We start from the raw sequence: 23,264 nt of genomic DNA on the forward strand, positions 1-23,264 counted from the left end.
GGCCAACACCGCGGTTCCTGGTGTGTCCGCTGTGCCGTGCGTGTGATCATTGCTTGTACAGCCCTCTCGCAGTGTCCGGAGCAAGTATGGTGGGTCTGACACACCGGTGTCAATGTGTTCTTTTTTCCATTTCCAGGAGTGTAGTTACTCCTGCAGCAAAATAAGTTCCTCTCTCGAATTTGAACTACGCTATCACTCTAGATTTGGCAACGGCCTTGCCGCAGTGGACACACCGGTTCCCGTGAGATCACCGAAGTTAAGCGCTGTTGGGCGTGGCCGGCACTTGGATGGGTGACCATCCAGCTGTCATGCGCTGTTGCCATTTTTCGGTGTGCACTCAGCCTCGTGATGCCAATTGAGGAGCTACTCGACCGATCAATAGCGGCTTCGGTCAAGAATGCCATCATAACGACGGGGAGAGCGGTGTGCTGACCCCACGCCCCTCCTATCCGCATCCTCCACTGAGGATGACACGGCGGTCGGATGGTCCCGGTAGGCCCCTCTTGCTCTGAAGACGGAGTGCTTTATCACTCTAGATTTGATTGATTTAGCACCACAGGATAACGTAATTGGCTCCTCTGCTTCACCAGGGTCTACGTTGTTATTTGGATAATGACAAATGGAAACACTCAGAGAAAGTAATGGAGAGGCAGGATTATCATTATTCTCCTGATGCCGGCTAAAAGTGTGCAGTAAATTCCGATGAGGTGCGAATAGTGGAACATAAGTTTGGGAATTAACTAGACATGTAAGCAGTTGTACACTTACCTGTTAGTTACATTTTACTTTTGTCTTATTTTTATATTAAGCCGGCATGACGAATACCATCCGTAATATGATCCATGGATGAATAACGAACAAACCAACTAACTGGAGCAGTTCATCTGTTGCTTCATTCCGTTCGGAAGATCACAATGCGTGACTTTTCGCCGCTATTGTTCGCCCGTAGACTGCTCGCTATCTGCATACATATATTCCTACCCTCCCTGAACATATGGTGGGGCCGGTAGGTTATTTGCAACCGCAGCGGACCGTAGCGCTGACCTGGACTGCGGATAAAGCTCGCAAGCGAAACACGACAGAGGCTCAGAACCACTGCAGTTTGGTCTCAATGCGTGCAGAGAGGTGTGGCTAAACGGTAACACTGCTCTAAACAGTTTCCTCCCTTTCACTGCCCTAAACCCAGAAGTACATAAGTTACCGTATGCCACTTCAAGAACACTGTCTCTAGTTACTCCATCAGAATGAGATTTTCACTCTGCAGCGAATTGTGAGTTACTTAGTCATTTGCAGACTACTTTCAAAACTTCTCTATTCACATAAAAAGGTAGAATTCGTAAAATAGCATTGAAAGATAAAAAAAGACATTTATGAAAGGTTAATGTGTTGGATTAGGTATAGTCTTCCTGAGTTGTGCGGCTGTGATCCAAGAATCTTTTCGGTTCCTATCGTTTCACCGAGGAGTACGCTGGACATCTTCGGAAGCGCTCCTGGCGACGCCGAGTCTTGCCGATCGAAGAGTCGGACGCCGGAGAGCGACGTAAATACTGTGTAAAATGTGCATGGACGAGTTTACGTGGGATCAACAGAGATAATCTTTTTCGGAGATAAAATTTAACTAACGATTATCGTCTGTCAGGGATAAAAACCTATCGGCGGAACACCTGAACGTTGAAGAAAACCATCTGGAGAATGCTTTCGAGGACAATAGCTATTCGGAAAAGAAGTAAATAGGGTTCTGCTATCAATTAATTGTAGGCCAAAGGACAATGTTAAAACATAGTGGTGGAATAACAAAATTTCTCTTCCTATTATCAAAAAAGTAACTTGTTAGCTCGGGAAGATTTTAAAGAAACATAGCATCTGACTGATGTTTAGACCATCTAACAATACATGTCAAGCATTGTGGCCCCCTCTGTCGGCGCGAGGGGTAGATAAGATTCCGTGTACTTGTGGGAAGGTCTGCAGTGGAACTACGAAGACAAGCGTGAATACAAGACTGAAAAAACAAAAAAGTCTTTTCCGACTAGGGAAAATAGAAAATAGAGCATGCTCTTCAGTCAGGATATCATGAGGTGAACTTTTCAGAAACCAAAACGTTGTCTACAATGACAAACTTTTATCCACTGCTACACAGAGAAGCTAACGATATATGTAAGCATGGTGATAACTTTAACAGAAAAGAAGAAGCCGTGAATATTACGGGTATATGGACAGTGGCTCTGCAGAAACAATAGATAAGTTTTTATCCTTGACAGGCGACAATGAATAGTTAAGTTTTATCTCTGACAAGGATTACGTGTAAACCAGACCGCGCTCTCCGACGTCCGGTTCGTCAGTCAGCAAGACTGAGCTTCGCCCACAGCACATTCAAAGATGTCTTGAGCAACTCTGGACGAAACATAAGGAACCGAAAAGTTCCTTGGACCACGATCATACAACCCGAAATACTCACCGGCAGCTAATAAATCCGATCGTGAAAGCCTTCATTATGCTATGAGGCAGAATGTTACATCTCCTAGGAAACTGATTCATTTGATTGGCGATGTACAGCCATGAATTATATAGTCCAATATATATACTTTTCCGGCTATCACTGGATATGACACTCTTGGATGGATGGATAGGGTAGTCTGGGAGCACAATCACACCGTTTGCAATACATTCGTTTTATATGTAGTCATCTGTAGTGTTCCCTTTGATTCCCAAAAATGTGCCTAACAAGACCACCTCCTGCACGGATGAGACTTAAATATTTCTTTCGGAAACGGTCCTTCGCGTTACCACCGACCAACGCTTTCAGGCGGTTTCCTCGGCCTAGGACAGATGCCGGAATTGGTATTTCCCCAAAAATATTCCGAACTGGGAAGGTCTTGCCCTCCCCCCCTCCCTCGCAACTCGCTGCGTTGTAGTTTTAGAAAACCGCCCTCTGCCATGGGATGCATCTGAACAGCCCTACCCCCCTAAATGTCTGTGAGTCAAAAAACAGCCTTGCCTTACTTCTGTCCTTCATGAAGATGATACCGCAAGCTGATACGTAAATCCTTGTAGATTCTAAAATTTTCTACATGGCTAGAGCAGCAATCATGGAATGAAATCTTCTAGTAGAAATTGTAAAAATCCAATTAGCTGCAAACTGGAAGTTTCACTGAAAAGTGTTTACCTTGATGAAATCTTCTCATGCTTCCATCCGAGTAGCTGCGTCGAAAATCCGCGACGTTTCAATAAGTGTCATTCTCATCATTTTCTGGCAAAGATGGAAGCCCGAGAAGATTTCATCAGCACTATACACCGGGAAACCCTACATTCAAGTCTTTGCCTTAGTTTCAACGTTTATAAAAACGTATTCTTCAGAAGGAAACGTAGACGACCGGATTACACGTTGTGGCAGAAGCTGTATTTCAATGAACCTCTGCCGCAACATGTAACCCAGTTGTCTGTATTTCATTGTGAAGAAGACATTTTTATAAACGTTGAAACCATGGTAGAGGGATTTTAACATAACTTCCAATTCCACCTGACTGGCTGCTTACTACATTAATCACCCAGAACATTATGACCACTCACCTAACAGCCAGTATGTCCACCTTTGGCGAGGATAGCAGTGGCGAAGCATCTTGGCATGGAAACAATGAGGCCTTTGGTTGCTGGAGGGATTTGGCACCACATCTGCACACACAAGTCACCTAAGTCCCGCAAACTCCGGAGAGGGGAAGGGGGAGTTCGACGAGCTCTGACGCCACGTTCAGTCACATCCCAGATGTTTTCGATCGGACTCAGATGTGGATGGTTGGGTCGCCAGCACATCAATCGGAACTTGCCACTGTGTTCCTCAAATCCCTTCGATTACACTTCTGGCCTTGTGATATGGCGCATTATCTTGCAGAAAAATGCCACTGCCATCGGAAACACGATCGTGAAGGGGTTTACCTGGTTTGCAGTTAGTGTACGATACTCCTTGGTCGTCCCGGTAGCTTCCACGAGCTTCAGCGGATCCATGGATGTCCACGTGAATGTTCCACAGAACATAATGGAGACGCCGCCAGCTCGTCTCCGTCTCGCCTCACAGGTGTCAAGGAGCTGTCTCACTGGAAGACAACAGATTCGCTCCCTCCCATCGGCATGATGAAGAAGGTATCGGGATTCATCAGATTATGCAACGCCTTGCCACTGCGCCAACGTCTAGTGCCGATGGTCACGTGTCCAGTTCAGTCGTAATTGCCGATATCATGGTGTTAACATTGGCACATGCATCGAAGCGAAATGTAGTGTGAGGAGGGCTATGCGAGAGGCGTTCAATGAACTCCAAAGTAAAGTTCTATGTACTGACTTGGTTGAAAATCCTAAGAAATTTTGGTCTTATGTCAAAGCGGTAGGTGGATCAAAACAAAATGTCTAGACACTCTGTGACCAAAATGGTACTGAAACAGAGGATGACAGACTAAAGGCCGAATACTAAATGTCTCTTTCCGAAGCTGTTTCACAGAGGAAGACTGCACTGTAGTTCCTTCGCTAGATTGTCGCACAGATGGCAAAATGGTAGATATCGAAATAGATGACAGAGGGATAGAAAAACAATTAAAATCTCTCAAAAGAGGAAAGGCCGCTGGACCTGATGGGATACCAGATCGATTTTGCACAGAGTACGCGAAGGAACTTGCCCCCTTCTTGCAGCAGTGTACCATAGGTCTCTAGAAGAACGTAGCGTTCCAAAAGATTGGAAAAGGGCACAGGTCTTCCCCGTTTTCAAGAAGGGACGTCGAACAGATGTGCAGAACTATAGACCTATACCTCTAACGTCGATCAGTTGTAGAATTTTGGAAGACTTATAATGTTCGAGTATAATGACTTTTCTGGAGACTAGAAATCTACTCTGTAGGAATCAGCATGGGTTTCGATAAGGACGATCGTGTGAAACCCAGCTCGCGCTATTCGTCCACGAGACTCAGAAGGCCATAAAAAATGCGGGAGGATCTGCAACGAATTGACGCATGGTGCAGGGAATGGCAATTAAATCTCAATGTAGACAAGTGTAATGTGCTGCGAATACATAGAAAGGAAGATCCTTTAACATTTAGCTACAATATAGCAGGTCAGCTACTGGAAGCAGTTAATTCCATAAATTATCTGGGAGTACGCATTAGGAGTGATTTAAAATGGAATGATCATATAAAATTGATCGTTGGTAAAGCAGATGCCAGACTGAGATTAATGGGAAGAATCCTAAGGAGTTGCAATCCGAAAACAAAGGAAGTAGGTTACAGTACACTCGGTCGCCCACTGCTTGAATATTGCTCACCAGTGTGGGATCTGTACCAGATAGGGTTGATAGAAGAGATAGAGAAGATCCAACGGAGAGCAGCGCGCTTCGTTGCCGGATCATTTAGTAATCTCGAAAGCGTTACGGAGATGATAGATAAACTCCAGTGGCAGACTCTGCAGGAGAGACGGTCAGTAGCTCGGTACGGGATTTTGTTGAAGTTTCGAGAACATACCTTCACCGAGGAGTCAAGCAGTATATTACTCCCTCCTACGTATATCTCGCGAAGAGACCACGAGGATAAAATCATAGAGATTAGAGCCCACACAGAAGCATACCGACAATCTTTCTTTCCACGAACAATACGAGGCTGGAATAGAAGGGAGAACCGATAGAGGTACTCAAAGTACCCTGCGCCACACACCGTCCGGTGGCTTGCGGAGTGTCGATGTAGATGTAGATCGTCAGCTACGAAGGCCCATTGTTAGGAGTGTTCGGTGCACTGTGTGTTGAGACACACTTCTACTCTACCCTGCATTGAAATGTGATGTCAGTTCCGCCATAGGTTCCCGCCTGTCGTGTTTTACCAGTCTGTCAAGCCTATGACGTCCGACATCTGTAATGAAGAGTGGCTGCCCAGTCCCAAAACGTCTGGACGTGGTTTCACCTTGGTATAGCCACGTGTTGAAGACACTCACCACAGCACTCCTCGAACACCCGACAAGTCGTGCCGTTTCGGAAATGCCATCACAGTCTGCCCTCGGTCAGACTCACATAGATCTCGCGCCTTCCCCATTCTACATATGGACAGCACGGTCACTGGTACTGCACGCACTGACTAGCAGGCGTTCCTCGCCAAGTGACGCTGCTATCATCTGGGCGGGTTTATGTCGATAGTAGGTTGGTGGTCATAATATTCTGACTGATCAGTGCATTTCTACAAAAAATCCCTTGTAGATTGTTTACAGTTTTTGTGTTGTTCACTATTAAATGTGAAATATCAGCATTAAGAAGTGACGGAAAGACCCATTACTATGACTTTGGCCTGCCATTAATATCTGTCGATACTGTGCAGCTGCACTGAGTTTGGTTCGCGATATTTGTACGAGAGTGGAGCCATTAATACCTGACCTTAATTAGTGTAAGTTAATTAAGAGTTTTCCTGAAGTGAGAAGAGATAGCACACTGTCAGAGCACAGACACGAGCGCCAAATTAGCTTTAAACGGGAAGGAGCCTCTGCGAGGGTAACAAACGCTTGTGCGCGCGACACAGTCCATTGATACAGCTGACGTCTGCATTCGTATGCAGCATAACGAAAGTCCTGCAGCCTGCGTTTGCATGCTGATGGACGGCGGGGACAGGTAACATATATCGCTCCATTTCGATATGTAGATGACGTCGTTAAAGCTGAATAGTGCGCCGGACACATAAACCGATTTAAAATCAGGGGACATTTATCTTGCCACCATTTTAAATCCGACCGGCCTCCCTGGGCTGTATGATGGAAGGAGCGCTCGCGCTGTACGCTGCGTGTGGAAGGCACTGTACGCTGCGTGTGGAAGGCACGGCGCCGAGCTGGTTTCTGGGCTCCGTGGGCACACGGCACACAGCGCTAAGCTTGCCGTAAGGCGTGCGCCCGGACTTCGAAATAGCCCGCCTCTGAATAAATACCGGTTGATGGTACAGTTATCTCCCCATTACAAGAACATCAGCATCGCCATACCTGTTATTACCTGGGTTAGGGACCCTAAAATGTGCTGTTCCTTTTATACTAGCACCCTAACGTCAGCAGTGTGTTTCACAAGACTCGTGAATTTGAACTATCGGCGTCCAAACCTAAGTGTGTAGATCTCTTTTACTTCCTCCATAATTTCAGAATTAATGCAGACTTATGTAAAAAATGAAACACCTGCAGTCGTTCTTTCGATGTTATTTATTATAGAGCAAGCAGCTTCGGTGACTCAATACACAATCTTCGGATCTTAACTGAGGCTGAGAGGGTGGATATAATCTGTGAATTGTCATCTTGGGTATTAACAACCATTTCAGCTGTATTTAGTTCCTTTTTACTAGATCAGTACTGGTATCGTGGCACCAAAAGCCACATCTTCAGGTGACCATCTGTATAACAATAAATCCAGAAGGAATAACAACCCTGAGATATACACTGGTTTTTAATACTAAAAAAATAATAATTTACCATACCAGTCTCAGTGTTGTTATTCCTTCTGGATTTATTGTTATACAGATGTTCACCTGAAGAAGTGACTTTTAGTGCCACGAAACCGGTATTGATTCCATATTGAAGGACTAAATACAGCTGAAGCGGTTGTTAATACCGTAGATAACTGCTGATAGCTGTGGTTGTCCTATCTACAAAGTTGTCTGCAACTGTGAAATGGTTTCCATAGACTATTGTAACAACGAAGTTGAGCTACAGCCATCAACTATCAACTGGAGCTGGTAGTTGATAGCTGCAGACAAAACAAATCTATTACAAAACTTACGGAAACCAGTTCTTAGGTATTGATCACTGATGGGATCGTGCATACGACTGGCATTCACTCCCTCAGCGGCAGTTAAGGCCTGAAGAAAGTGTACTGAGTCACCGAAACTGGTTGCTGTATGATAAATAACATCGAAAGAATGGGTGAAGGTGTTTCATTTGAGTACATAAGTGAACGACCGAAGTGCCTAAAACCTTCTGTCGGAAAGATAGGCCACAAAAAATTAATGCACACTCGCTTTCAAGTACTGTAAAGAAAGTATGTTCAACAGGTAATTGACAACTACAATATTACATTTCCCTTACTGTCAAAATGTTCGTAGATGTACAGAAAGTTAATATCCTACTATTCTAGTGTTGTCAACGTTTATATAATTTCATACGGGTAGAAACATTATATTATCAGATTAATGTTACTTAACTTGCTGCGGCTGTTTCGTTGTCTAAGATGTCGGTTCTAGTTTATGCTTTCCAATAGATAGGTCCAAGGTTTCTTGTCTCAGTAAGAGTCGCTGAAATGTTGCTGCTTTTTAACATCATCAGCATTTATTCATAAATTCTTGATACTTTCTACAACACCACTTGTTAAGTAAGTTACTTGTAAGTAAATTACAACACAACACAATGAAAATGATAGTTACACCGACCTGTCTCGACAACAACTGAAACTATTATGGTGCGTTTGATGTCTAAAATTTCTGTAAGTTATACGTACATAACTTCCAAATCCTTCTAGAACAGGGTGTAGTTCAAACGAATTTTGTTACGAATGTCTTAATTGAAACTACTTTTATAGAAATAATTATTTATATAAAGATTTTGCCCCAAATAATTAATATAAAAACTATCAGCTTCCTGTCTTTGTGTAACTGTCGATTGAATTATCGATATTAAATTAGAAAAGTCGAAAATGAAAACAGAAATTTTGTTTACATGAAAACTATAGAATAATAACATTAGTTTCGCTGTAAAGTGGTTTTTGACTCTTTTTAACTTAAAAATTGTTGTTTGTAACTTTCATGCTTCGAGATCGATATTTAGAAATTCATCGATATGAAAAACAAAATTATATTATTAGAAAAACAGTATTTTGGTGATCAAATATATACAAAATTGCCTTTAGATGTGGACTGTATAATTTACTTTTAAAAATTAACTCAACTAAGATCAATTTATACGGAATCGAACGTTTCAGTTGACGTACCAAAGTTCTGAGGAAGAAGATTCATTACACAAGCTGGGAAGCCTCCGAAACTGATGACAGCATTTTTGGTTTCTTACCGCTTTCCTTCCGCCACAATTATTATGAGCTGTTTTGACAAGGCCCGTAAGCTTGTACAAACGGTATCCATATGTTCGTATGCAGGTCTCCTTTAGTTGTGTCTGTAATTTCAGGGCTACTGCACGCTCGGATTAAGCTAGTGCAACCAAATGTTTACAAAAAGTAGTTTTTAAAAAAAGTTGAAAGATACCCGGAATTGGATGAAACGTTTTTGCTTCTTACCAGAAATAAGAGAGAGACTTAAAAATAAATCGTATGATTTACTGCATTTCCTCACTGGACATGGGCGTTCATTCTCCATTCTTTCTTTCTTTCAGTCTAAAGATTGGTTGGAAGCGTTTTATGGTTGGCAGTAGCACGATTAGCAGCAGGCCTCCAGGCTTTAGTCTTTCTGACTTCTGCATTTATGAGTTTTTTTTCGTTGATATGCCTCTTATTGCTTTAGGAGCCTCACGTATTTCAGTATATGATTAATAATCTGAATTATTCTTTTTACATTACTATGACGTAAAGCTCTTCTCACTGACTTGAGGACTTATTCTCTTACGTAGATATGACTTTCGATACATGCCTCTAATACCACATCTCAAAAGAATTCAGTTCCCGTAGTCCAGATTTCAAATGAATGGTAACTCACGCTTCGAGCATATGCTTTCAGAATCCTTTCCTTGACTTGAAGGCTTGCACTTTTTGACGTTAATACGTGACACACACCACAAGTTGGGAAACAGGGACAAATTTCTGGTAGTTTACTATCGAGTTGAGATTTTCACAAAATATTTTATTCGTATCTTACAGAAACTAGCAGTACGGCAATAAACAGCCTTTTAAACACGCCGCTAACGGCAATCAAGTAATTTATAGCAATACAACTATTTAAAAAATTAAAGAACATTAGTAAACAGGCTACTAAAGTAAATACAGAACTTTGTTAATAAGGTACGGTGAGGAAGTGAAGCTACCAACACCGCCATTAAAAAAAATTAAACAGGACTCAGCAAACACACGATTAATGGCAATAAAAAGAATTTACAAACTCGGAGGAATTTAAAAAAATTTTGAACAAAAGTGTCCTGGAATATAATTAGAACATAACAGATATGACGGACCCGTGTAAGGCGGCCACAAATCACCAACCCAGGGATGCTCAGGCTAGACAGAATACTGACCAATTTACATACGCCCGTAAACACAATCGCCACTCTCAGGCTGGTCACTGCACCGACTTTTACCCAGCGAAAACTTGTTATAAGATGGCTTAACTTGCTGACAGAATTAGAACCAACCTCGTGCAAGGAAACATTACACCACCCAGTCCTGAATGAGCGACCACATGATCAACCAACAAGAAGCATGAATTTACTCATAACGCACGACAGAATAGGGAAACAAACTGCCCAAAACTACGCCCCTCACCAGATAGTTACGAGAGGAAGAGGAAAGATCACCGTCTTCAATAACACCGGTACCCGGGACAGGAAACCCGGTCGCCGGAGGCCACAAGGCAGAAGAGACACTGGTTACACAAAATTATTACTTAATGATTAAACCTTCCACGAACTTAACTTGCAATTGTGCTCGAACAGGAAGTACACGACCTCCGACGGCAAGGATCCACACATCCGACCACGCACGCGTCGCCAGCGTACCCAACACGCCACGGTCACACGACAGCACCCTCTGTTACCGGAGTTCACGTCTTCTCTGCAACGTCGACGGGTAGTGACCGCTCCTTCATGTTAGGTGTCTCCTTTTAAACTCCAGTGTTGAAACGGAGGATGTAAAGAAGCTTGTTAACGTCCCGCCAAGGCGAAATGATCAGCAACTACTAGTGGGGCGATTCTGTATACAACCAACACGCGGTGAGCTCTTCCGTCAACTCGACCCGCTCGTTACACACAACTAATATACTTCACGTGGCGACTCGGTACAACCGACCACGCCTGCTTCGCGCTGGAGAGCCACACTGCCCTCCCGTGTCCACCACACTCTCTGCGCGCAACGCCCCTACTTCCGCGCCACCACCCGAGGCTACAACCGGTCAAAGATCTAACTTCCTCCATAGCAGTTTCCCGGAAGCAAAAACGCAGATATTGATAGCAGAGGGAAAAGACAACCAAGCAGCCACTTAATAACAGAAAACATATCAAACAAACATGTCAGGGGAAGAAAAGGAAAACCAATGCAATCTAAACACAAGGTGTAGCACGAGTCGGTACATGGCTCAATACTTTCTAATTTTTAGTGAAGGAATTTTTTATTTCAGAATTTCAGCTTCTTTTTCCGTTTCTGCTTCTTCCATTTTCTAGTGATGTTGCTTTCTAAGTAAGTAAATGATTGAACTGGTTGCAGTAGCTTGTAACACTTACTATGGCTGTGGCCTGCGCTCCTTTGTCACAAAACATCACCTTTGTTTTAGACTAGTTTTTTTCTTGAGCCTTGCCTATGAGCGTACACAGTATGAGTAAAGGAAGAAGGCCCAAAAAACGGTAGCTGTGCTGAATTAGAGTGGACGCCCGATCACATGTATTTCACCGTACAGCCTCAAAGAAGACACAGGAATTTATAAGCTGTATGGTACAAGACTCAGTGAATGACATATTGATTGACAGAGAATGCAAGTAGTCACAAACCTTCCGGATAATATCCGTATTTGCTTGTGATCAGAAGGAATGAATGTCAGAAAAGACTTGCTTGCCAGTCCGAATCTGACGAAATGGCGACGTTTATTATCGGTATTTGTATGAACGCCAAATAATGACTGAGACAGATAATGGACCCGAGATAGGAATGGCGCTTGTAAAATTACGGTGGCAGGAAGACGAAGGAGGCAGTGATGTAGAGATGGAGACATGACAATCCAACGAGTGATATAGCAGCGGCAGGCAAGGTTGAGGTTTCTTTTGTGATTAACTTTCCAACCCCACACATTTCAGAAGACGACTGCGGAAAAGCTACAAGACATACGGAACACCTACACATGTCAATGGGCAGAGGCTCTCTCCAAGTTTTTAACTCACATTACTGTTGTTCAGTATGGACGCCTTTTTGGACGCAGCAGACGCCAATACGTGCTTTATTTTCCTGGAAACTGGTGGCTCAAATGGCAGGAAAGGCGTGACAGCAGTCCACTTTGGAAATCTTTTCAGTTGGGTGCCTAACTGCAAGCGCAAACTTATTCAGCATGACAACAGAGAGCAACTAATATGTTTGTTAGTTTTGTAACACCGTATGTTGTAGGAGGGGGCCTATACGTTGAATTAGATATAAAAAAATCTGCACTTGCATACTGGTTTCCTATCGATGGTAGACTGTGATGAGGTGATTGTTAAGGCTCATGAACTAGTACCACTGGTAATCAAATGTTCTCTTGCAATCCTCTTTTAGTTAGCTCCATAGCATCATAATTGGTGTACAATCATGTTATATCAAGGAAACTTATACAGTATACTGACTTACAGTATGACAATCAATTTATATCGTTATACTTTAAGGCAAAATAGTAAACGGTGATAAAGTGAGGTGATTTAAATGTAACATTTTGTTATCATTTGTTCTTCGAACGTCAGTTACATCAGAAGTTATGTGCTATTTACTTACAGTTTTAATTCGGTCTGCCAGTCGTGACGACACGGGACTTAGCGGCGAAAGTTGTTCTTTCCATCGTTACTGACAACTTCATAGGTGACTTTAAGTTTCCGGCGTATTCAGAAAGTACTTTTAAGGGTAGTCAAATGGTTTTATTCCGTAGGGCATTTCAAGAGGTATTTAGAATGGGCGTGTACGCTCTTAGGAGCGTGTGTTTCTCCCTTTCTCTGAGAGGTGCTCATGTGTGATTGTGTGTGTGTGTGTGTGTGTCTTTGTGACGGTTAAAGAGAGAGAATACACACATGTATTAAATGAGAACCTGAAACTGTATAATAATACAATACCTTCAGCTCGACCTGATAGGGTAAACTGAACACAAGTAGATGGTACAGTAGTTCTATCGGAAAGATCCCTTTATTCTCCTCGCATTGACCCTTTCTTTGCGAAGGGTGATTGAAGTATCTAGTGTAACTAACTGCGAGGCCTGCGTATGGAATGTAATGTCATCTTTGTGTAGTTCATGAGACTGAGGGAAAGAAGAGTACATGTTGAACGCGAAGCCGTTCCGTAACGCACGCCTCTCGAACTTCACTCCACGGCCCCTCGCCCACATCTACGAGGGATGTTCAGTAACTAATGCAACTAATTTTTTCTGAAAGAAAATTGGCTTCATTCACGATTCCAATACACCACATTATTCCCTTTTTTTTTCTACATCATCTTCGTTCAGTGTGATTGTCTTGCGTCATCTTATTGGGAAGGCCTGTATGCCCGCATGCTACCACTCTACTGGTCGTCTTGCTGCATTAATAATCTTACAGTCATCCACGTACTGCTTCCCGCAGAATGCATTCTTCATTGAACCAAACAGATGAAAGTCGGAAGACGCCACATCCGGGTTGTAAGGCGCATGGGGGTAAACAGTCCAGTGAAGTATTTTGAGCTCCTCTCGTGTGTCCAGACTTGTGTGAGGCCTTGCGTTGTCATGGAGAAGGAGAAGTGTTTGAGTATGATCAGTCGATCACCTCGAATGAGAGTGTCCCCTCGTTTCAACATTACAGGAGTCACAGCTGTGTGTAGCCAGCCGGCACGGGGGAGATAGGACAGGTTTGTACGGCCTTGCTGCAGTAATGACAGACGACACCTTGCCCAACGAATCAACGTGCTGTTGTTCAGTTCTACGTAGACATTCTGCAAGTGCGCATGAACATCTGCGATGCTCTTGTTTTCCGCCAAAAGAAACTCAATGACGTCTCTCTGCTTGGAACGCACCACCGTCATAGACGTCAGTTTGACGGCTACGTATAGCGTCTTCGTGAAACTAAATGGCCTGAAGCGGGAATATTCCACGATGTTCCACACCAAATTCAGTATTTTTTCAACCAAAATTGGCTGAGAAAAAATGTGTTTCATCACTTAGTCAACGACCCTCTAACATATGCGTTATACAAGGCATTGTGCAGAGTATGGTGGAGGATACCTCGCATCAGTATTAGCTTCTCATTTCTTCACATATGGAGCGAGGGAAAAATAACTGTCTACATCCCTATATATGAGCCCCAGTCGCATTTATTTTATTCCGGTGGTTCCCACGCTAGATATTCGATGTAGGGAACAGGTTATCTTGCTCACATCCCACTTCTCTATTAGTCACCAAAGGTATTTCGCGAGATGCTGTCGCCTTCCTTGCGAGGATTCTAATTACTCTGAGACTTTCACGTTCATACGTACAGTACCAGTATGTTACCATCATAACATCGCGTCTCTCAATTTGTTGGAGGTCTGCAGGGCTGGTCACGTTAACGTCTAGATACAGTTTCTATTACACGTGATCCGCACCGTTCCAGACGTTTCCAATTTCCAACGAATATACGTCTTCAGTTCGTCTGCCGTATTACTGACTTTGCGTGTTCGTTCGATTTCGTATGGTTTGCTTAATACGTCTTTCTTCTACTTTGCCTTAGCTTCTGCCCGTTCATGACGTGCTGCTCTCTCTGGATTTGAAAAATTTGTTATTTTATTTAAATTTCCGGATCGACGCCCTTGCTGTCGCCACAGTCGCTAGTTACCTAAGGATCGTGTGCGCCACTTGTCTGTGAGCGGTGTAACCTTTGTTCTGTGCTTAATCTTATCGTGACTATGTCCATATGGTACTTTCTGAGGCGAAAGTTGCGGGACAGTCCAGCATTTTCCTAATACAGAGTAGGAAACCGCCTAAAAACCACAGGCTGCTCGGTGCACCAGCCACAGTTGGTCCGGGTCCGGCTCACCTTCCTGTGTCGCAATTTAGCACGTTGTGCATTACACCATACGAGCAAGTGTATGGTTGGAAGCCTTACCTTTCAATATTTGAACTATGTGACGGGCTTCGAAACTAACAGGTTGGTACTAGGTACTTTCTCTTTGTTCTTGAAGTTTTTTGCATTTGAAAGGAAAATGAACAACGTTTAGACGTATGGTAGTTAGAGTTGGGTATAAGGTTGGGGAAGGCTGGGAAAGAGTATTGGACGGATGATTTTCAGAGGACACGTCGCCTTATTTCCTGAAGTGATTTAGCTCAGCAGTGGAAAACGTAATTTACTTTTTAAGACAGCTCCCAGTTTTTACACTAACTGGAAATACTGGTCAAGTCACTCAATTTTTTTTACGATTATTCATCAACGATATTTTACAGCAGACAGCATCGTCGAATAACAGGGTTCTGACGACCTTACCTCATAAATAGTTTACGCCTGAGGTTGTACCACATCTCCTTCAACCACCTACAATGTTACTGTGCATTTGAGTCTGGTGTAATGCAATCAAAAGGTCGTCGAGACAATCACGTATCTGTTAAGAAAGTTCATGTGATAGCGTCTTGCTTATTGGTGAACTGAAAGTAACAAGTATGAAACGCCTTTAAAAAAGCTGTGGAAATGTGCCTTGCCTGTTCATCTCGACATGCAATGGTGTGTAAAGCTTGAGGACGAAATTAACTTTCGCGAGGTATGTCAGCGGCAAGAAAAACACAGCTCGATGAATCTTGGCCCACATATAGAAAGAACTGCTACATTACAATACAGAAGGTAACTGAAAAAATTACGGAATGAAATGAACAGAAATGACACTTTTATTGAAAAACAGTAATAACACTGAAGTCACCGCGGATTACGATGGCCCCCTGGACATTAAAAAAAGTGAAACTTCCTGGCAGATTAAAACTGTGTGCCCGACCGAGACTCGAACTCGGGACCTTTGCCTTTCGCGGGCAAGTGCTCTACCAACTGAGCTACCGAAACGACTCACGGCCGGTACTCACAGCTTTACTTCTGCCAGTACCTCGTCTCCTACCTTCCAAACTTTACAGAAGCTCTCCTGATCACTAGTGTTTGATCACTACGGATGGAGATATTACACGGACACTATATCGTGGCAGTTTCGGGTGGGGAGTGTTCTGAACTATCGCAGCGTAAGATACCGGTATACGTCGAGCCGGAACTGCCACAGCCAGCCGTAGCAAAAAATTGCGCTGTAGGTACTATTAAATGCTATGTGTACTCCAATTTCCTTTGCGTTTTGGATAGCTTGTATTTTTTTCTAATTTTGAATTCAGTGAAGAGACTATTCCTGGTGCATAAAGGGCTTTAAATGAGGCTCTCATCACAAGAAAGGGAATCAGCGATACCTATGACCCTTATGTCGGTTCTGCTTTCGTGGAAGAACAGAACGTGGACGTAGGATAGCAACCCTTCGAGGAGGAGGAATGGCTTGTTCCCCCTCACCGCTCCTCTCCCCTCGGACAGTCCAGGTTCTCGTTTCCGAATGCCACGATTACTGCCAGCATAATAAACGCTTTGCACCATTGCTGACGACAAGGCTAGTAAGAGGTTCCTAAGTAAGGGTGTTCTATTCCTCCACCAATGTGGCTGATAACTGCTGGATGGTCATTGGTGCAGGTGGATGTGCTTCATCCCACACTTGTTCCATTGGATTTAATTCGGGAGAACGGGCAGGCTAATCCATCCGCCGAATATCCTCTCGTTCCAAGACCTCGTCCACCTGCTTTATTCTATGCGGTTGCACACCGTCATCGGTAAAAGTGAAGTCAGGGCCGAATGTACCCCTGAAAATGGTCACATATGGAAAGAGTATAAGGACACGATGACGATGACTGGTGAGTATACCATGTTCAAAGTTTTGGAGGTCAGGCCGCCCTTGCAACATGATGAATCCCCACACCATATCACCTGAACCCTCAAAACGATCATGTTTGACAATGGTGCTGGGCGCATTACGCAACTCAAAACGGACGCACCTGATTACCTCCGCATTGCGGAAGCCTACGAAATGACGTTTGGCTGTGATGAAGTGTATGTTGGTGAAACGGGAAAGACTGTCAAAGAATGTTTTAACGAACACAAACACCACACGCTGTTAAATCAAAGAGGGAAATCTGCAGTAGCGGAACTTTTAAGAGAACTGCTGACACTGATGTAGACAAGGAAACCAACATTTATACTAGAAAAGTCCATGAAGCGAGTGATATTTCTAAGCATGAATGTAACTGCTACAGAGAGGACAGGTGTAGGCTTCGGTTTCGTAGCTTCCCGTCGTGAACGAGGCGAATACGTGGCCGCGGTGCGCAAGGAATACAAACAACACCTGGGAAGCTAGTTCTGTGGACAATAATATTTTTGAGAAACATTCTCTCTCTTTTGCTGTGAGCGTTTCCCATCTATCTATTGACGGTGGCCAACCAGTCTAGCAGGAAGAACTTCAACCAATAACTCGTCAGCATAAGCCGCGGGAAAATTCCCTTTCTACCCAATAATAGTGGCCATTTTAGTCAATAAGACCACCTCTTCAGAATAAGCTTGGGTGACCTCCCTTTCATACGAGAACGCGAAGCTTGTCTTTGACAATATCAGCTAGCTGTGGACACCACAAGATGCAGAAGAAGATTCTAGCAGCCCTTTTATACGAGAACGCGAAGCTGGTCTTTGACAATATCAGCTAACTGTGAACACCACAAGACCCAGTAAAAGATGCTAGCAGAGTGGTCGAAATACAGAGGAGAAGAAGAAATATGATGCACCCTAACAGCCCAGAAGATTTTACCTTATACGTCTTATCAGTTCTGTCCTTTTGAATCAAACATGTTGTTTTTTATCGTTGCACTTTTCTATTGGTTGGTCACAACACAAACAGAAAACATTTTTCACAAACGCTTTTGCTGCCTTCATAAGCATCTCTCACGCTCGTTACAAGAAAGTAGCTCAAATTATTGGCGCTGTTTCTTAAATTCTCCTGTCAACCAGTTCACATCGACGCTATCAAGAAAAAAGAAAAGTAACTAGTGAGTGACCTATCATTTGCATGCATCTGAATACTAAGGACCGGTCTGATTGAAATCTACCTCGTTTTCCATTCAGGCATGACACAATCAAAGACCAAATCTTAGAAAGAAACCTGACACATAACAAACAGTTTGTAGTGTTCGCAAGGAATACATGCTAAGTACAGATTTCTCGTTTCGCTAGCAACAACTTGTGACATTCATGGAGAGAAGTTCCCAAGCCATTGCAACTGTATTACATCGAGACAAAGTTTCTCCAAACAAAAATGAAATCAAAATGTGGCGTAAATAGTGCTCAGAAATTTTGGATATATATTCCTCTCTTGAACAAGCATAAGCAAAAACCAAACAAACTCTTCTCTTTTAAAGCCTGAAAATAACTGCTGTAAAATTTGCTTGATTAATCACAAGTTTAATACAACAATTTGAAAACCATGACATATTACTGCACTAAAATTTAATAAACCTCCATTTATATAACGAATAAACAAACCTACACTGACATCTTATGTTACCCACATTTAACCACTTCATTCAGTCTTACATTTTCAAAAACCGCTGATAGGCTATCTGGTATAAATTTGACCCTGAAGCATAAAAAAATTCTGGTGTGTGCCCAAAACAGAGTTGCCATTATTTCAAAAGCAACTCCAATTATTAAGTCTTGTAACCACAGATAAATAGAATTAACTTTCTTATACTATCTACATCTTCATTGCACGAAAAAATTAAACATACATTAAAAACAGTAAAGTAAGTACAATGTTGCAGCCTACTGAGCACCAAGTTCAGCCTCTCAGCCATCTGTTGTTAACAATGTACCTCCGACAAGTGAAAACGTAAATGCACTTATTTAATATCATACAAAAACACTTTCGCCCTTCCATGTTTCTTAAATCTAACGGTTCACAAAAATGTAGCCCCAAAATATTAACCTAAACACAAAAAAATCATATACTTTTCATTTGCGTTTGCGTATTAATTCACAACCAAATGGGTGGAACTAGTCACCAAGTCTTTCCCAGTCAAATTACTCTTAAATTTTACTTTCTTCCTGACAACTCCAACATTCAGTTCCAGCACCCATTGTAAAATAGTATTTACCTCATGTTCATACAAAAAATCTGTTCTTCTATTATATTTATAAAATAACCGTGGAATTACAAGTACTGCATGGTTGAACAACTCTCCATCAATATTTACATCTGAAATTGCCTGTTTTCTTACGGATTTGCTTTAATATCCCAACAGCATTTTTAATTTTTGTTCCGGTGATTGGAAATTAAACTGTGTTCCTTTTTTAATATATTCACAGAAATTTTCTGCTGCCTCACAAATGAAACTCCTAGTCTCCCCAACACAATCTCACGTACCTTCCCCACTTTAATCGTGCTGTGCAGGGAGTGCAACTAGTGCACGGAATGTTATCGATTTCGTTTTGGTCGTGAGCTTATCTTTGGCAGAGCCGCCCCACCTGATGAGGGCAGAAAAGCCGTTGGGAAAGTATATTTAAGACGTGACTGGATTTAGGTAGAGTAGTAGTTGTTCCCATGTAAACGAAGTGTCACTGCCACGAGGACGCCTGTACACACTCAGTATTGGTGAGCAAGGTGCGACTCTGCTGCAGAAGGCTGAATATTGCCATTGGTGGCAACCGCTGTAAGAAGGAGCTGTTGGGCACTGAAGCAGTTGTGCCACTTGCTACATGTACTGGAGTTCCCAGGAAGGGCTGCCTTTATTATTAACTGGATTAACCACCTCATTTTCGGTGAGGACTTTTCTATTTTGGCCTGTGGTTAGGAATTGCTAAATCTTGGTCATTTCTTGAACTTGTGCTGACTCTGCATGGCCTGAACATACATTTACAATTAGTTTGTCATTACCGTAGTTCTGATTTCACGGTAATTCTGCTGTACCTCATTTGTACTTGTTCGTAGTTGTATGCCTTGAGTAAATTGTGTGGCAACTCACATGGTTATTTTGGGTATCTCCTTTGTACTTCTGACTGTTCAAAGTTAAACAGCGAGTGATTGTGTATTTGTTTTCTTGTACTTTACCGGTTTTTCACGTGATTATGCTATATCTTTTGTCAGCATCTTATTTAAAGTTGTTTTCAGACTTAAGTTTTGAATAAGTTGTTTGCAAATCATACAGCAGTTGTAACTACTTTATTCTGCTCAGTGTTTGGAGCTCAACAGCAAGTGACTGTGTACCTGTGTTTTTCTCATTTATTAACTGGCTTTATGTATAAATGTTGCAGTCATTTCACTGTATTACTGGCAGAAAGGTCAGGTCTGTGTGAAGTTGGCGTCTTCCGTTTTTAAGTGCGGCTGACGCATATTAGTTGCTACAGAATTTTGAGGAACTGTGTTGAGTAAGGATGGCCACAGCAGAAAAGATATTTTCTGTTTGAAATTATGTTGTGGATCCTGTTGTATATTAGTTGACTGCTCGAGACTATGTCTTTTTGTACTCAGTGCTTGATTTTGGCAAATTTATGTTATATGTTGTGATTTACCATTGTTACCGCTATTTATATTTCAGTTTCATCGATTGTATGTGTAATGATGATATTAGCAGCAGGATGAAGACGGTACTGGACACTTTTGATATCAAATTGGTATGCTAATTAATTAAATAGATCAATTAAACTAACCCACTCCCCTTAACCTGTTGTCCTATTAAGTGATTTAAGATCCCCTCAGGGTTGATTTATGACCCTCCCTGGGGATAACCACTCCTTCTGAGAAACTCTCCAACCCTCGCCCTCCTCCCCCACACCTGTCTGGAAAAAGGGGCAGTTGTTCAGTTCTGAGTCACTTTTCTCACTCCTGGAAAATGCCCCCACCCCTTTCACTCATCCACTTCCACCTCTCATCCTAACCAGGAAATTGGCAGGAAAACGACTCAATCTGTGCAGGAGAGGAAGAATCTCATGACACAATTTTCATATCGTCGTCAATAATATATTGCTGCATATTCTTTATTTAAACTGTTTGTGGGAGACAAGGCTCCTCCCTGGTGAGAAACAACTCAGTTGCGGTACCTCCACTCTTATGATGTCACCTCACATTCTGTTGGTACATACTGTGCAGTTAGGTGAAAATCCTTACTGCATCGACCTCCCAACCCGTCGGTTCCTCAGAAATTTTCGAGGCACTTTTCATTGATCAGTTGGATATTTGATAGGAAATATCTCATCCAATTGATTGCCTGTGTGGAATATTGCAATTTGAGGGAAAAACAATCGTCATATATCCAAGACACTGACACTTGATTACACAAGCCCTCCCCCTCCCCCTCCTCCACTGCCACACCCAATACCCGGCGAAAAAAATTTTCCCATTGTATCTTTGCACCGACCACAGGTTAGACGTGCTGGCCACCTCCTGTCTTTCTCTGGGTACAGGTAGGGAGAGACGCCCGCACAGAGGGCTGGCTCCTGTGGCACGCAGACTGGAAGTCACGCTAATCCCCAAACAAAGAGTTAGGTGATGGCAAACACATGCGCGCTTCTGCCAACAGCAAAAATGTGGTAGGAAGCACTAGTTTCCTGCTGTTACAAACATCAGACGCGATGTCCTGCTCTGATTACAGCGCCACAGACTGACGGTGGGACTAACATATCAGGAAAAAAAATCCCACAAAAATCGCTAAAAACCCCTCCTAACATGTATACCACAAATAGACTTTATAAAACACGCACCCACTAACACCTCTGAGCAGATGCACGGTGCTAGAAAAGTAACTTCCTTACTGCACTTCGACAGGGCCGTTGCAACAACGTCTGCTTCCCTCAGTGGCCGGAAGCCTTGTGGCATGGTCTGCAGACAACTTGCTAGCGATCTCAGCGCCCCAAGTGACATCGGCGGGAGCTACTGACTGGTGATCACATCACAAAGAGTGGTGTGATCCATCTTCACGTATATACGCAGACGAAAGAAAATCAATTAAATTTCAAAAACACCCACCATATCAAAGAATTCTTGTATGCAGAAATGTTTGAGAAAACAAGCACCCCCTAGACAGTCCAGCTACTACAAAGCAAAAGCCAGCATCTTTTTGATATTTGATACCTGGAAAAGTACCTCCGTTCTCTCTCAAGTGGCTACATTCTGTTTGTGCATGAACCAACGTCTCCAACAACGCAGATGGAGGGTTTCATCCTTCCTCAGAATACTGTGTTCCTATTGGCTAATGCAATGGACAAAGACAGACGTCACGGAACAGCGATATAGAAAATGGTGGGCAACTCCATTTGCACTACCCTATCAAACTGTTTAACGATTTACAGATGTCAAATAGATCGCTCAAAACATTCACCACCACCTTACTATGGAGTTTCTTCGTAATAAAACATATTTTCAACATTTGAAAATGAAACGTCTCCAACGCAAACATTATGCAAATCAAGTAATTAAATTTCCGCCACAAATAGATGATAGCACTAAATACAGGGTGAGTCACCTAACGTTACCGCTGGATATATTTCGTAAACCACATCAAATACTGACGAACCGCTTCTACCGACCGAACGTGAGGAGAGGGGCTAGTGTAATTGTTTAATACAAACCATACAAAAATGCACGGAAGTATGTTTTTTAACACAAACCTACGTTTTTTTAAAATGGAACCACGTTAGTTTTGTTAGCACATCTGAACATATAAACAAATACGCAATCAGTGCCGTTTGTTGCATTGTAAAATGTTAATTACATCCGGAGATATTGTAACCTAAAGTTGGCGCTTGAGTACCACTCCTCCGCTGTTCGATCGTGTGTATCGGAGAGCGCCGAATTACGTAGGGATCCAAAGGGAACGGTGATGGACCTTAGGTACAGAAGAGACTGGAACAGCACATTATGTCCACATGCTAACACCTTTTTATTGGTCTTTTTCACTGACGCACATGTACATTACCATGAGGAGTGCGGTACACGAACACAAGTGGTTTCCGTTTTCAATTACGGAGTGGAATAGAGTGTGTCCCGACATGTCAGGCCAATAGATGTTCAATGTGGTGGTCATCATTTGCTGCACACAATTGCAATCTCTGGCGTAATGAATGTTGTACTCGCCGCAGTACATCTGGTGTAATGTCACCGCAGGCTGCCACAATACGTTGTTTCATATCCTTTGGGGTTGTAGGCACAGAGGCCAGAGAGACTGATACCAAGCAATCAACCCATAGATTTATGTGGGGGAATAACCGATCAGTGCAAACTCTCGCCATATTGAATCTTCTCAAATTTCCACATAAAATTCGGAGAATATTCGCAACACATGCGATCA

General features: G+C 42.8%; 1 pseudogene; it reads left to right on the plus strand.

Moving 5' to 3' along the window:
* The first annotated feature begins 205 nt into the window (after positions 1–205).
* On the plus strand, positions 206–322 carry LOC126089839 (5S ribosomal RNA; annotated as a pseudogene).
* Positions 323–23,264: the final 22,942 nt, after the last annotated feature.

The sequence above is a fragment of the Schistocerca cancellata genome, chromosome 6 (assembly GCF_023864275.1).
Source record: "Schistocerca cancellata isolate TAMUIC-IGC-003103 chromosome 6, iqSchCanc2.1, whole genome shotgun sequence".
NCBI lineage: Eukaryota > Metazoa > Arthropoda > Insecta > Orthoptera > Acrididae > Schistocerca > Schistocerca cancellata.